This window comes from Ailuropoda melanoleuca, chromosome 3 (assembly GCF_002007445.2).
Source record: "Ailuropoda melanoleuca isolate Jingjing chromosome 3, ASM200744v2, whole genome shotgun sequence".
Lineage (NCBI taxonomy): Eukaryota > Metazoa > Chordata > Mammalia > Carnivora > Ursidae > Ailuropoda > Ailuropoda melanoleuca.
This window is the reverse complement of record NC_048220.1, coordinates 108,288,079-108,303,088: the sequence shown is the minus strand read 5'-3', so window position 1 is coordinate 108,303,088 and position 15,010 is coordinate 108,288,079. Positions and strand designations below refer to the sequence as shown.

At 41.7% G+C, this 15,010-nt stretch overlaps 1 protein-coding gene across 4 annotated transcripts in view; it reads right to left on the bottom strand.

The window, feature by feature from the left end:
• The window catches only part of ARL15 (ADP ribosylation factor like GTPase 15), a 431,154-nt gene that overhangs the window by 391,208 nt on the left and 24,936 nt on the right, over positions 1-15,010 (bottom strand). The gene's annotated exons all lie outside the window — the stretch shown is intronic.

The window sequence follows — 15,010 nt, the reverse complement described above, 5'->3', positions numbered from 1 at the left end:
GTACTTGCCTGTAACTTGGTTTTTTTTTTTTTTTCCATTCAAAATTACTCTTGTAAAATGTATTCGTTGTCAATTGTATAGCTAGAGTTCATGTACATTTTTTTAGAGCATCTATTTCTGCGGCTGTACAGCATACTAGGAAATTAAAATTCCACAATTAATCCAGTCTACTACTGACAGACACTTCTAATACTGAAGTATTCTATGAATACTTCTAGGGATAGTCCCTGCATAGGTCGTCTTATAATTAATTACACAACAATTTCTTCTGAGGCATATACCTCGGCGTAGATTTGCCCGCATCACAGAATATGCTGGCATTCAACTTTATTATTTTCCAAAGTGGGTGCAGAAATCTACACTCCCACCAGCAGTGGAGGACAATGCCCGTGGCTCCACGTGCTCTCTGACACTCAGTTCTTCACGTAGATTTTCATGACATTTGGTATTGCTAAAATACACAATGCTTACCGTGTGAATGCCAATTCTACAAACGGCACATGAGATCTGGATACATTCAGACATTCTCTACGAGATTAAGAATAAGAAATTACAACTAAATGTTTGTCCCACAGAACGGACTTCTCCCCCCTTGACTTGCTTCCCTTTTTAAAGAAAATCTGCTATATTCCAACATCTGCTTTATGAGCAAGTGGCTGAATTTCTCCCTTCCTGTCCGTTTTTTCTAGGCCAGCTCAAGTAAGACCTGAATAATAGAGTATGTGGCATAGTGCTTTATCATGGGACTATAAAGCAGATCCTTCAATAGCAGTAACAATTCAATTCAGTATCATTTAAGACATGGGATTTGTTGTAATGGCTTGATTTCATTTCAATTCTACTCAAATATCCAATTTTAATTCTTTGCTAGTAGTTTTATAAACATTTATTTAGTTCGGTTCTTAGATCATAAATGTCTACAATCCTTAGAGAAAGGTAACTTTGTAGGGGTACCTGGCTGGCTCAGTCAAGTTAAGCAACAAACTCTTGATTTTGGCTCAGGTCTAGGTCTCAGGGTTGTGAGACTGAGCCCCACATTGGGCTCTGCACTGGAGGTGGTGCGTCCTTGAGATTCTCTCCCCCCTTCCTCCCTCTGCCCCTCCCTAAAGAAAAAAAAAAAAGCAACTTTGTAGAAAGGAAAACCTCCTAGTTAAATATTGAACATTCTGAATGGGCTGCATTTAGAGAAGACTGAGGTCCTCAATATCAATGTGGCATTCCCTTTAGAATTCACCACTTCTCCCAAATCAAGTTCAGATGCCTAAATTCATGCCCACTCGCAAAACCATGCATACCAAACACAAATATGGATTTACTTTAACTGGAGAAATTTTTGTACGTTAAGTTGGCATAGAGTCAAAATAACTCTGTACAGTTTGACATTGTTTTTATGGTTTATTGTAAAGTAAGAACTTCTCCATAAAAGTTTATAATGCCACAAATCTCCATCACGGTTGTAATGCGCTGCGCCAAGGAAGCAGAGGTGACAGGATCCCTGATTCCCATGGTAGCCAAAATGCTTTTAAAGATGCATTCCTTCTGAAGGCCAAGAAGTCCCATCAGACTGATTTTGCACAAGTCTGACTCTAAGAAATTAAACTCTGTATGATTAATGAATACTGGTAAGGAAAAGACTGAAAGTCAAAGGTGCTGTATGCATGAACATCTAAATAAAAACGCTGGGAAAAAAAAAATCAAACTCAGAAGATAATTTGTTGGGTGAAGTCCTTAAACTTAATCTACACTTTCAGAAAGTTAAATTCACTGGTGCTATTGTTCAAAGCAAGTGATTGATGATTTAATCCTGAGTAATGTTTCATCAAGATATTGCCAACACTACTAGTTTTCTTTATTTTGAATGAAATGTGTTACTGGAAACAGCCCGGGGCAATGCTACAGGCCCCCTCGGAGCTGGGAGACAGAATGCTCAGGACACCTAGTCCCAAATTCATTCTTCCCTTCCACCTTTGAAAGTCACACCAATTTGCATTTTACACAAACTGATTTAACAACCTTCAGGTAGCTGAAAAGGTTCTCCCCCCCCCACCGCCCCAGTGACAAGTAACTAACTTATTTTAGGTCACCTGGAATAAAAAAATTCTATTTTCCAGCTGTCCTTCGAGCTAGCGAAGGTCATGGAACTAAGATCTCCAGAACAAAAGGTAAGTAAAGGATGAACAAAGGGAACAGACTCTAAGGGGGGCTCTTTTGGCTCTTCTGCCTTTCCGAGCTCTTCCTCCACTCTATGGAAACACCTTGTTGTAGTCTGTGAGACTTACTGCAGCTCAGGGACTACCTCAGCTCATGAGGGCACCCCGAGAATGACAGGCACATGAAGTGGGGCCCAAGCATGAGTGAGCCTGGGGACACAAACGACAGTGGAGCTGCCACATTCTGCTGTACAGGGAAGAGAGAGCAACCTTGAATTTGTTTAAAAACTGTTCTGTGTCTCTGCCTCCTAATCCTAAGGGCTATAAAGCAGTATTTTTAAGAAGTAGCTGTCCCCAGTGCCATAAAGGAGTCCTAGTGTTCGTCATTAGAGAGGGACTCTTTAAGAGCTTTACCTTTCAAAAGGGGAGACGTTTGCTGTTCAGTTACTAAAACACCTACGTTCCACTCCTTCCTTTTTTACATTCCCAAAACGTAAAAGTACTGTTAATTGGGACTGCCAAAGTTATTACCCTGAAAATCCTGAACTCATTATGTTTTCTTCTAACTGGCCTTATTACCTCATTCCCTCTGACCCTTACCAATACTCCCTCATCACGGAGCTTCCCGCCTCAGACCAAGGAGCAGGACCACCATCCAGCTCTCGCTGCCTTCTACCCTATTGTTCTCTCCTCTACTTGGAGGGAGTCGGATAAAGAGGGTTTAAAAGCATAACCAAACTTCCTCTGGCCATGGCAGAAGAACCAGTAGTATACTGAAAATGGATCAGCTCATATTCTTTCCCTGTATAGATGCTCTATTTGCAAGAACTCATTTTAATGGTAAACCTGGGGGACATAATATATAGCTTGGAATAAACAGTGAGTAGTATTTCCAATTAAAGAATGAAGCTCTACCCTAGATAAACCCTGACCCAGTAGCCTCTCAATCCGCACTCATAAACCTACACGTAGGCCAGCCTAAGAACTAAAGAGCGCTATTCACCAATAACCTTCAGAACGACCTCAGCTTCGCCGTCTCAACCGACAAAGGTGCAAGAGAGAGATGCTGTCAAAAGCAAGTCACAGACTGGTTAAGATCTGTCACGGTAAGGCTACAGAACAACATGCGTACTCCAGAAGAAACATACTCTGTGTGAAATAGGATTACTTACAGTTTACGGTTGTTTTCCCTAAGAAATGTCAAAGGTGAGCATGAAAATAAAGGAGAAAAAAAAAAAACTTCAACAAGATGGCAGAAAATAATTGTTATTTACTACAACAATCCAAAAAGGATTTCAAGGTATAACAAATTTCAGTTCCAGAGGGTGTAAAAACACACTATTTCTCTTCTTCTAAAAGCTATTTTCATCATTTGAAGTGTTATGTAACCCATCCTGACGTAAAGGTCGCCATGTTTCCCTATTTTCTCCTCCGTAATTCTGCATGTGAGGAGAATAAGACATTAATCTGGGCAAGCCAACTCTGTAGAGTACTAGCAGTAACATCAGAACTGGGGCAACAAGAGAGGAGGGAAAGCAGTTAAAAACCCTTTGAATGAGGCCCACACCTGGCTCATCTCTTGCCAAAGAAAGCGAAGATCTAGCAGGTTCCCTTGACAGAATCCCAAAACAAATGTGCAAGAGGCAAAGATGCAAGATTTGGAGAACTGCGGACAGAGAAGACACATTCTAATACATTCCAAGGTGCATGTGAGCCTCAAAATGCTGAGTGGGTGGAATCCTCCCTCAGTAAAGGTCATGTCAGTCCCTACGCTTTAGTCACTCCTCCAGACTGACAGAAACAAACCCCTGGGAATGCCACCTACTTCAGAACACAGTATTTCCTTTTGTGAGTGTTGGCACTGAAAACATTAACAGTGAATTATTTAACAACTCCTTCAGTTCGCTCTGAAGGTTACTTTCCCCAAATAGGAAATAACTTTTTTAAAAAGTCATCTAAATGTTTATTTACAAAATAAAATGAAATTTTGTTTACAAAATGTAGAGGATTTTGTTCCTCAGCATCTATTTTAGACATTCTTTGGTCTAGGGGAAAAGAGGGTGATCATGAACTTGGAAAGAAACATTTGCACCTAAAGCAAAGCTAACAAAATTGGCCTCTCAACATTTTCTACAAGGTTTTCAGGTGTAAAAGTGCCACCATCAGCCCAAGAGCACCTATACCTCCCAAGCTAACACCAGCTGTCCAGCCATGCGATACAGCAGTGTAACTAGTAATTTTAAAAAATCCCTCCCTTACCCACTTAAAAAAAAAAAATCACAATCTTTCTGTGAAATTCAGTCACAAAGATTTGAAAAGCCATCTAGCAGAAATAACCTCAGAGATTTACGAAGTCATGTAGCAGAAATAACCCAACACAAGTATAAATCGTCTTATCAAAGTTTATGGATTTCATCACAGCAAAGTTTTGGCCAATCTTCTGCAAACAGCACTGAAAGTCACAGGTAATATCCGCACAAAAGCATATTTTGGCTTAACGTTGAACAGCTCTTTCTGAAAATTCTAACTATAGAGTATGAGAAGAAGGAACGAAATGCCCTTCTAATATACCAGATTAAAAATTAATACCACTTACCTTAAGGAGTTTATTCCTTCACTTTTTATGAGGCAGTGCGGATAAATTCAATCCAAAAAAAACAAAACCCCTGCTAAGCATCATTAATGTGACAGGTATTGCTAGGCAAATATTAGGTATACAAAGANAGTTTATTCCTTCACTTTTTGTGAGGCAGTGCGGATAAATTCAATCCAAAAAAACAAAACCCCTGCTAAGCATCATTAATGTGACAGGTATTGCTAGGCAAATATTAGGTATACAAAGATAAACGAGACCAAACCCTGGCATCGACGGCCTTCTAATGCAGGAGAGAGTAATTTAACAGGAGAGAGTAATTTAACTGACTTGCGACAGACGATGGCTAGACAGACAGACAGACAGACAGATAGATAGATAGATATAGATGTGTTCAGCATAATAAGAGGTATGTACAAAGGATTTTAGGGAGACACGGTGGGAGCACTGAGTCTACTGAAGACTTTCTAGAGGGGGAAACATCCTTAACAGAGTTATAAAAGATTAGTAATTAGCTAGGTGAAAGCAAGTACAGAAGATCTTTCCAGATGAAAGTGACAGGAGTAGAATCATGAACCATCACAAGATGTGCAAGCAGCTGTGCGCTACTGTATAAACTGGCCTTAAACATCCTAGTTTCAAGTAATCACTTCTCAATCTGTTACTGGTACTTACGGTCTACATACTATCTACAATTCATATTAATATACGAAACATCCTCCTTTTAAGATTTATCTCTAACTCCCTGCACCAAAGGAAGTTCCACTTGTCAAGGATTAAGCAGCTGTCACGTCATAAAGCCTGCTCTGCCTCCACACCCCTGCAGACGAACAGGCTCTCAACCAAGCTTGCCACAGCTGATTAAACCAGAAGGCCGTCCATCCCTAAGCTGTACAACAACCACGCTATGATCCAGCAGGGAGAGCTCCGCTAGACCAATCATTCTTGCTCCCCAAAATTTGGGTGGAAAAGTACTGAGAAGATGAAGCAGTTAGCTGAAGGAAGTGAAGCTGAGAGAATACAAAAAGCAAAGCTATTAAGTAACTTCATGACCATGAAGAATCACAGTGACCTACATTTAGGAAGAAGCCAAAAGTTTGAATAACAAGAAACGACACAGAAAAGAGATCTACAAAGCAGAGAATAACAACCCTGTTGGTTATTTCAAGAAGTAGATGTAGAGATACAGGTATATGAAGAATAACTGAACAGAGCTACAGAGAGGTCTGAGTGAAGAAAGTATATATTCTCCAGCTTCTTTTGCAAATATATATATGGCAAAGTGACCAAGTTCTGGTCAGTGAGGTCATCAGAAGGTCTGAAGTCTTCCAGAGGGAGGTACACTCTTCCACACTTTCTCCATCCCGCAGCCTGGAACGCAGAAGTGATGGCAGGTGCTCTGGCAGCACTTTGAACTATGAGTTTGAAGTCCACACACTGAGCAGCAGCATCATAGAGCCCTAACAACTGCCAGACTTACCTGAGAAAAAAAACACAAGTGTCTACCTTGTCAAAGCCACTACTTTCCAAACAATTCCAACCCTAACGGATAAGTTGTTGAGACTATATATTCTCAACAATAAGGATAGTCCCTTAAGACAGTTAAATGGAAGTGTGCTACACTCCACTTTATACTAATATTTTCCTCAGTGCAGAGATGGGGAAACCGCAGTTGGCATATGACAGAACTAGGATTTGAGGACCCAAATCTTTTGGACTTGGGAGCCCACACTCTTAACCACTGAGAACAAATGAATGCAAATGAAGTCAAAGAGAGAAAAGCAGGTTCACGAGTATTTTATGGTTCAGATACTCTGACCACCAAAGCCAATTTTTAAAAAGCTGAATGCAGTCCCACTTATCAACCACAAACACTTCTGACAAATCTCCATGACCTTCGAACCTATCCAGACATAAAGGCTTCTCCCGACACAAGTATTCTACTCTGGGCACCTAGGGAAAAGGCACGTGGCCACCAGAAACCGACTATTAGGCACCAGCCTCTTGTCCATGGCAGAACCCTGCCAAATTCTGATTTTAAGGAGTGGAATGGACTTCTAAGAGCACAGAGGATTCTGGAGAGACCTGCAGTGTATTTTTTTTTTTTAAGTGGAAAAGAAGCTTTCTCATTAACTTGAAGCAAAAGAACGACCCATATTCAGTGACAAATGGAAGAGCTCAGACTTAATATTTCAACTCTCCAGGCTGTGGTTGGCCCGGGGATGTTTCACTGCAGCAGCGTGGTCATAGGTCACCCTTTTGGAAGGCTGAGGATTTTAGGTGACCAAGCTAAAGGCAGTGTACGTGGCATGAATCCCCTTCGTTAAGGAGACAGATATTTGTACTGAGCACCTACTTTGTGCCCGGCGGTGTCCTCTGTGCTGGAGATGAGAGTAGCGCACAGAGTCCCTCCACACGCTCTAAAATAAATCTTACGAAAAAAAGAAGTTAGAGGGTAAGTACTATGAACAAAGTAGAATGTGCAAGGGAGAGTGGATTTGGGGTAGTACTATTTTTGAGAGCAAATGTGGTAATTCTAACAATAGTAGAGAGAAAATAAGGGAGGACAGAAAAGCTTTCAACAACTTTGCTTCGAAAATCCCTGCCGTAGGCAGACACCATATTCTGCCATGAAAAGTCACAGCATTGGACACTCAAATCAATAGCCCACAGATGCTTATTAAGAAGCAGTTCAGGGAGCCATGAGGAGTATAGATTTGGAGGGGGGGAGTCAGCCTTCCTGGAATCAAATCCCAGCCAAACAACTTACTGTTTGTGGGACCCTGGGCAAGTGACTTAACCACTCTGCATCTTAATTTGTCATTTGTGAAGTGAGGATAACAGTAATACCTACTTCAAAGGGCACAGGGATTAAAGGAGTTCTAGAAGGAAAAACCTCGTAAGCTCCAAATTTGTGTTTGCTTATTTTTAAATGGAGTGTCTACTGTGCTCCAGGCACACAAATTCCTCTACGCATCTGCACGCAGGGGGCCCAGACCTGGGGGGCCCCAGGAGATGAGCTCTGTCATCAGCTTCTAAGGACACCCTGGATCCAGGCCTGGTTTCATTCTCCTGGTGTCTCTACCTGCTTATCTTCACATTCCAGGACTAGGACTTCTCACTGCAAACACAGTCAGCCTGGACACTAACTCAAGATCCTCCAAAGGAAGAAACGTTCCAAAACCAGAGGGTTCAGCTCCCAGCATGCCCCCTCCCAACCAAAGACCTGGTGGCGGCGGGGGCGGGGGGGATCGACACACGACACCAAAACCAAAAATCATTCTTTTCAGCCAGACCCTATATTGCTGTTCAGCCAGGCAATATCCATCTATACAAAAACAGAAAAGGTTTTAGTCTACGTTATATTAAATTGTAATGGTCAATTATCACCACATTTTAACATTCAGTATTAACATGTCAGGATATTTTATAATGACAGGCAACCAGGTGACAATGCATTGCCCAACTAGACACCTAGGGATATTGTTAGTCATAAGGAAAATTATATTTCAAATATGTGGGTTTATGCTCCATTCTTCCTCCCCCATTCTTTTTTGGATGTAATTGAATATAACCTTTTAGCACTGCCCTTCTGTCAGAGATTCTGTTTTTGAACTTATTTTAAGCCTCTACCTTGAACATAACAGGATACTTATATTGTCAAATGTGTACTTCAAGTCCTCAAAATATGCAAGTGGTCAAGCCCTTTCACTAAATCAATACCTCCATAATAACTTATAAAAATTACTGTACTGCCCAGAAACACTGGTTACAGGAGAACGTGGTCCAACCATCTAAAGAGTCAAAAAGCAAGGTGCCTGGGTGGCTCAGTCAGTTTAGCGTCTGCCTTCGGCTCAGGTCATTATCTCAGGGTGTTGGGATCCTGGGATCAAGCCCTACGTCAGGCTCCCCGCTCAGCGGAGAGTCTGCCTTTCCCTCTCCTCTCTCTCTGCCACTCCCCCCGCTTGTGCGCTCTTGCTCTCTGTCAAATGAATAAGATCTTTAAAAAAATAAAGAGTCAAAAGCTTACTGGTTTATGAATTAGACTGTCTGGACTTTTGGTTTTTCTGATTGTGGAAAGGGAAGAAAGCTAAGTATGACCTTTGAGTTTAGATAGACCTGTGTTCAAATAATTGAGGGCATGACCTTAGAAAACTTACATGCTCTAAGCTTTAGTAGTAACTGGTCCTCAGACGTGAGAAAAGACTACTACTAACCTTACTGGATCAAGTAAACAAGCATCAGGTGCTTGGCAAAGAAAAGACATTCCCTCAAACTCAGTGACGCCCAGGCCAAGCCATCCACATCTGCTGCTGGACAGTCTCCCTGACAGGTCCCCCAGCCACCCCGCCTCAGAATAATCAAGTCTCCATGCTGCTGCGGGGAGAGCAAGATTTCAACATGTAAATCAGGTCCTATTGCTTCCTGCTTAAAACCACTTGTTAGTTTAAGAGTAATCTTAAATGAAACTCAACTCCCTAGGATAACCTCCAGGCCCCACAGGATCCTGTCCAGCTTCCCTCTGGAATCTGGCCTCGAGACCAGTTTCTTTGGGCCACTCTTCAGCATCGGATACCCCCCAAATTCGTGACTTCTATAAACAGACATACCACTTTCTTACATTTGCTGAAGACAAATAACCCCCAATCAAGGTGCTTAGGGGAACTACTTGGAATTTTCTGTGTAGTCCCAGGGCTGCCTGTGCCCAACTCAGGCAGCTAGAATCTACCTACTTTTGGTCCCCGGGACTCCACCCAGTTCCCTCCCCCCCCCCCAAGAGACACTACTTTTTGTCTTGTAGGTTTTATCCCTGTCCCTAAAGTCTGACTGCCAGGTAGCACAAGCCCTCTCTCCTTGCTGCTCACATCCTCGCTGCCCACCTTCTCCAAAGGTGTACATGCTGGCCTCTCTTACTGCATGCGTCTACTGCTAACTACTAGGAAACAGGCAGATGAGGGCAGTTGACAAAAAAAACAAACAAAAAACCCTTGTAAGTGAAGTCTGCATGCTCCTTGCCCTTGTTTCTGATTGTGTGGATAAGCAAGTCTCTTAAACTCCTATCTTCTGCCTCTGGGAGGGTCGGTCTCCCCCAAACCCCGTTCTTCACTCTCCAGCCAGACGACATAATCACAACCCACAGGTAGGGTGGGCTACAGCCCTTTGCAAGCCACTCCCTTCACGCGAGTAATTGTTATTTCTGAGGGCAGAGTTCCTAGTCAAGGGTTCCTTTAAGATGGTTAATAAAGGCAAATGAAACCATATTATTGAAATCGTATGGAGCCACACACAATTTAAAACCGTGACCACGATTATCTTAAAATGACATTTGTCAAGAGACCTACTATGTGCTGGGTGTTTTGCAAGGTCATCTCTGTCCTCACAACTAGAGCAATGGGGGCATTTCTAGGCCCCTCAGATGAAACACTGAGAAGGAGTTACCAGCACATGGCTGCGAAGGGACAGAGCTTCTATTTCTATCTAGGTCTGATTCTAAACTAGTGGTTTTCAAACTGCACCCCCAACAGGGTTCCAAAGAAACAGCTGGATATTTAAGAAATGTTTTTATAAAGAGAGCTGAATTTTTATTAGAGACTGAAATGAAGAAAAGCATAGTGCAGTGTACTGTATGTGAACTTTTAACACACTAGAGACCACCCACACACACCCCTGTGCTCAGAGTAACGAGTTTCTTGTGGGCGGAGGGTCAAGCCTCAGAATCAAACCTGTATTCTGCCTTCTGATGGAAGATTTAAGATGAAGCTACTTTAAAATCTGTAAACTTTGCAACTGATTCCATTACAATTCACACACACACACACACACACGAAAAAAGAACCAAATGAACTTGGAAGACAATCCTTCAATTCTGTGTTTATTAAAACAGCTTCATTGTCCTCACTGATCCAGAACACATTTTAACGAAAGAGGAATCATAAGTTTGTAAAAATCTTGTATAATATAATTTTAGATATCGGAGTTCTGCATAAAATAGGTTAGAAAGAATTCCACTATTTAAATGAAAAGAAACATTCCCCTCCACCACAATGATTTTTAAAGAACTCATGATAAACAGAGAGATGGTCTCACATTAGGACCAACTGATAAGGAGGGGAAAAAACAGAAAGAAATCTTGCATCTACTTTGCCTTCTCACTCAATCCATAAACCCCTTCTATAATGTCCTTAACAGGTTGGAAGCAGCCTCTGCTTTGTTATTTCCTATTCACAGCCAATGGCTAAACCGTCTTAAGAAGGTCCTTCACCCTGAACAGATACCTGCCTTCCTTTAATTCTGACCCTAGCATAGTCTGCCTCTGAAGATTCACAGGATAGGTTTATGTCCTTCAAATAACTGAAGCCACTCATCCTATGGTCTCCTTTTAAAGGTATCCTGAAAGTACAAAAACCAAAATTCTGATGCCAATGAAAGAAATCATGAACTACTTCCTCCCTTCAAGGAGGTAAATCTTATTCTACTAGCCCACAAGTAGCCAAACTATCACCCCCGGGCCAAATCTGGCCNATTGTTCAAAGCAAGTGATTGATGATTTAATCCTGAGTAATGTTTCATCAAGATATTGCCAACACTACTAGTTTTCTTTATTTTGAATGAAATGTGTTACTGGAAACAGCCCGGGGCAATGCTACAGGCCCCCTCGGAGCTGGGAGACAGAATGCTCAGGACACCTAGTCCCAAATTCATTCTTCCCTTCCACCTTTGAAAGTCACACCAATTTGCATTTTACACAAACTGATTTAACAACCTTCAGGTAGCTGAAAAGGTTCTCCCCCCCCCACCGCCCCAGTGACAAGTAACTAACTTATTTTAGGTCACCTGGAATAAAAAAATTCTATTTTCCAGCTGTCCTTCGAGCTAGCGAAGGTCATGGAACTAAGATCTCCAGAACAAAAGGTAAGTAAAGGATGAACAAAGGGAACAGACTCTAAGGGGGGCTCTTTTGGCTCTTCTGCCTTTCCGAGCTCTTCCTCCACTCTATGGAAACACCTTGTTGTAGTCTGTGAGACTTACTGCAGCTCAGGGACTACCTCAGCTCATGAGGGCACCCCGAGAATGACAGGCACATGAAGTGGGGCCCAAGCATGAGTGAGCCTGGGGACACAAACGACAGTGGAGCTGCCACATTCTGCTGTACAGGGAAGAGAGAGCAACCTTGAATTTGTTTAAAAACTGTTCTGTGTCTCTGCCTCCTAATCCTAAGGGCTATAAAGCAGTATTTTTAAGAAGTAGCTGTCCCCAGTGCCATAAAGGAGTCCTAGTGTTCGTCATTAGAGAGGGACTCTTTAAGAGCTTTACCTTTCAAAAGGGGAGACGTTTGCTGTTCAGTTACTAAAACACCTACGTTCCACTCCTTCCTTTTTTACATTCCCAAAACGTAAAAGTACTGTTAATTGGGACTGCCAAAGTTATTACCCTGAAAATCCTGAACTCATTATGTTTTCTTCTAACTGGCCTTATTACCTCATTCCCTCTGACCCTTACCAATACTCCCTCATCACGGAGCTTCCCGCCTCAGACCAAGGAGCAGGACCACCATCCAGCTCTCGCTGCCTTCTACCCTATTGTTCTCTCCTCTACTTGGAGGGAGTCGGATAAAGAGGGTTTAAAAGCATAACCAAACTTCCTCTGGCCATGGCAGAAGAACCAGTAGTATACTGAAAATGGATCAGCTCATATTCTTTCCCTGTATAGATGCTCTATTTGCAAGAACTCATTTTAATGGTAAACCTGGGGGACATAATATATAGCTTGGAATAAACAGTGAGTAGTATTTCCAATTAAAGAATGAAGCTCTACCCTAGATAAACCCTGACCCAGTAGCCTCTCAATCCGCACTCATAAACCTACACGTAGGCCAGCCTAAGAACTAAAGAGCGCTATTCACCAATAACCTTCAGAACGACCTCAGCTTCGCCGTCTCAACCGACAAAGGTGCAAGAGAGAGATGCTGTCAAAAGCAAGTCACAGACTGGTTAAGATCTGTCACGGTAAGGCTACAGAACAACATGCGTACTCCAGAAGAAACATACTCTGTGTGAAATAGGATTACTTACAGTTTACGGTTGTTTTCCCTAAGAAATGTCAAAGGTGAGCATGAAAATAAAGGAGAAAAAAAAAAAAACTTCAACAAGATGGCAGAAAATAATTGTTATTTACTACAACAATCCAAAAAGGATTTCAAGGTATAACAAATTTCAGTTCCAGAGGGTGTAAAAACACACTATTTCTCTTCTTCTAAAAGCTATTTTCATCATTTGAAGTGTTATGTAACCCATCCTGACGTAAAGGTCGCCATGTTTCCCTATTTTCTCCTCCGTAATTCTGCATGTGAGGAGAATAAGACATTAATCTGGGCAAGCCAACTCTGTAGAGTACTAGCAGTAACATCAGAACTGGGGCAACAAGAGAGGAGGGAAAGCAGTTAAAAACCCTTTGAACGAGGCCCACACCTGGCTCATCTCTTGCCAAAGAAAGCGAAGATCTAGCAGGTTCCCTTGACAGAATCCCAAAACAAATGTGCAAGAGGCAAAGATGCAAGATTTGGAGAACTGCGGACAGAGAAGACACATTCTAATACATTCCAAGGTGCATGTGAGCCTCAAAATGCTGAGTGGGTGGAATCCTCCCTCAGTAAAGGTCATGTCAGTCCCTACGCTTTAGTCACTCCTCCAGACTGACAGAAACAAACCCCTGGGAATGCCACCTACTTCAGAACACAGTATTTCCTTTTGTGAGTGTTGGCACTGAAAACATTAACAGTGAATTATTTAACAACTCCTTCAGTTCGCTCTGAAGGTTACTTTCCCCAAATAGGAAATAACTTTTTTAAAAAGTCATCTAAATGTTTATTTACAAAATAAAATGAAATTTTGTTTACAAAATGTAGAGGATTTTGTTCCTCAGCATCTATTTTAGACATTCTTTGGTCTAGGGGAAAAGAGGGTGATCATGAACTTGGAAAGAAACATTTGCACCTAAAGCAAAGCTAACAAAATTGGCCTCTCAACATTTTCTACAAGGTTTTCAGGTGTAAAAGTGCCACCATCAGCCCAAGAGCACCTATACCTCCCAAGCTAACACCAGCTGTCCAGCCATGCGATACAGCAGTGTAACTAGTAATTTTAAAAAATCCCTCCCTTACCCACTTAAAAAAAAAAAAATCACAATCTTTCTGTGAAATTCAGTCACAAAGATTTGAAAAGCCATCTAGCAGAAATAACCTCAGAGATTTACGAAGTCATGTAGCAGAAATAACCCAACACAAGTATAAATCGTCTTATCAAAGTTTATGGATTTCATCACAGCAAAGTTTTGGCCAATCTTCTGCAAACAGCACTGAAAGTCACAGGTAATATCCGCACAAAAGCATATTTTGGCTTAACGTTGAACAGCTCTTTCTGAAAATTCTAACTATAGAGTATGAGAAGAAGGAACGAAATGCCCTTCTAATATACCAGATTAAAAATTAATACCACTTACCTTAAGGGGTTTATTCCTTCACTTTTTATGAGGCAGTGCGGATAAATTCAATCCAAAAAAAACAAAACCCCTGCTAAGCATCATTAATGTGACAGGTATTGCTAGGCAAATATTAGGTATACAAAGATAAACGAGACCAAACCCTGGCATCGACGGCCTTCTAATGCAGGAGAGAGTAATTTAACAGGAGAGAGTAATTTAACTGACTTGCGACAGACGATGGCTAGACAGACAGACAGACAGATAGATAGATAGATATAGATGTGTTCAGCATAATAAGAGGTATGTACAAAGGATTTTAGGGAGACACGGTGGGAGCACTGAGCCTACTGAAGACTTTCTAGAGGGGGAAACATCCTTAACAGAGTTATAAAAGATTAGTAATTAGCTAGGTGAAAGCAAGTACAGAAGATCTTTCCAGATGAAAGTGACAGGAGTAGAATCATGAACCATCACAAGATGTGCAAGCAGCTGTGCGCTACTGTATAAACTGGCCTTAAACATCCTAGTTTCAAGTAATCACTTCTCAATCTGTTACTGGTACTTACGGTCTACATACTATCTACAATTCATATTAATATACGAAACATCCTCCTTTTAAGATTTATCTCTAACTCCCTGCACCAAAGGAAGTTCCACTTGTCAAGGATTAAGCAGCTGTCACGTCATAAAGCCTGCTCTGCCTCCACACCCCTGCAGACGAACAGGCTCTCAACCAAGCTTGCCACAGCTGATTAAACCAGAAGGCCGTCCATCCCTAAGCTGTACA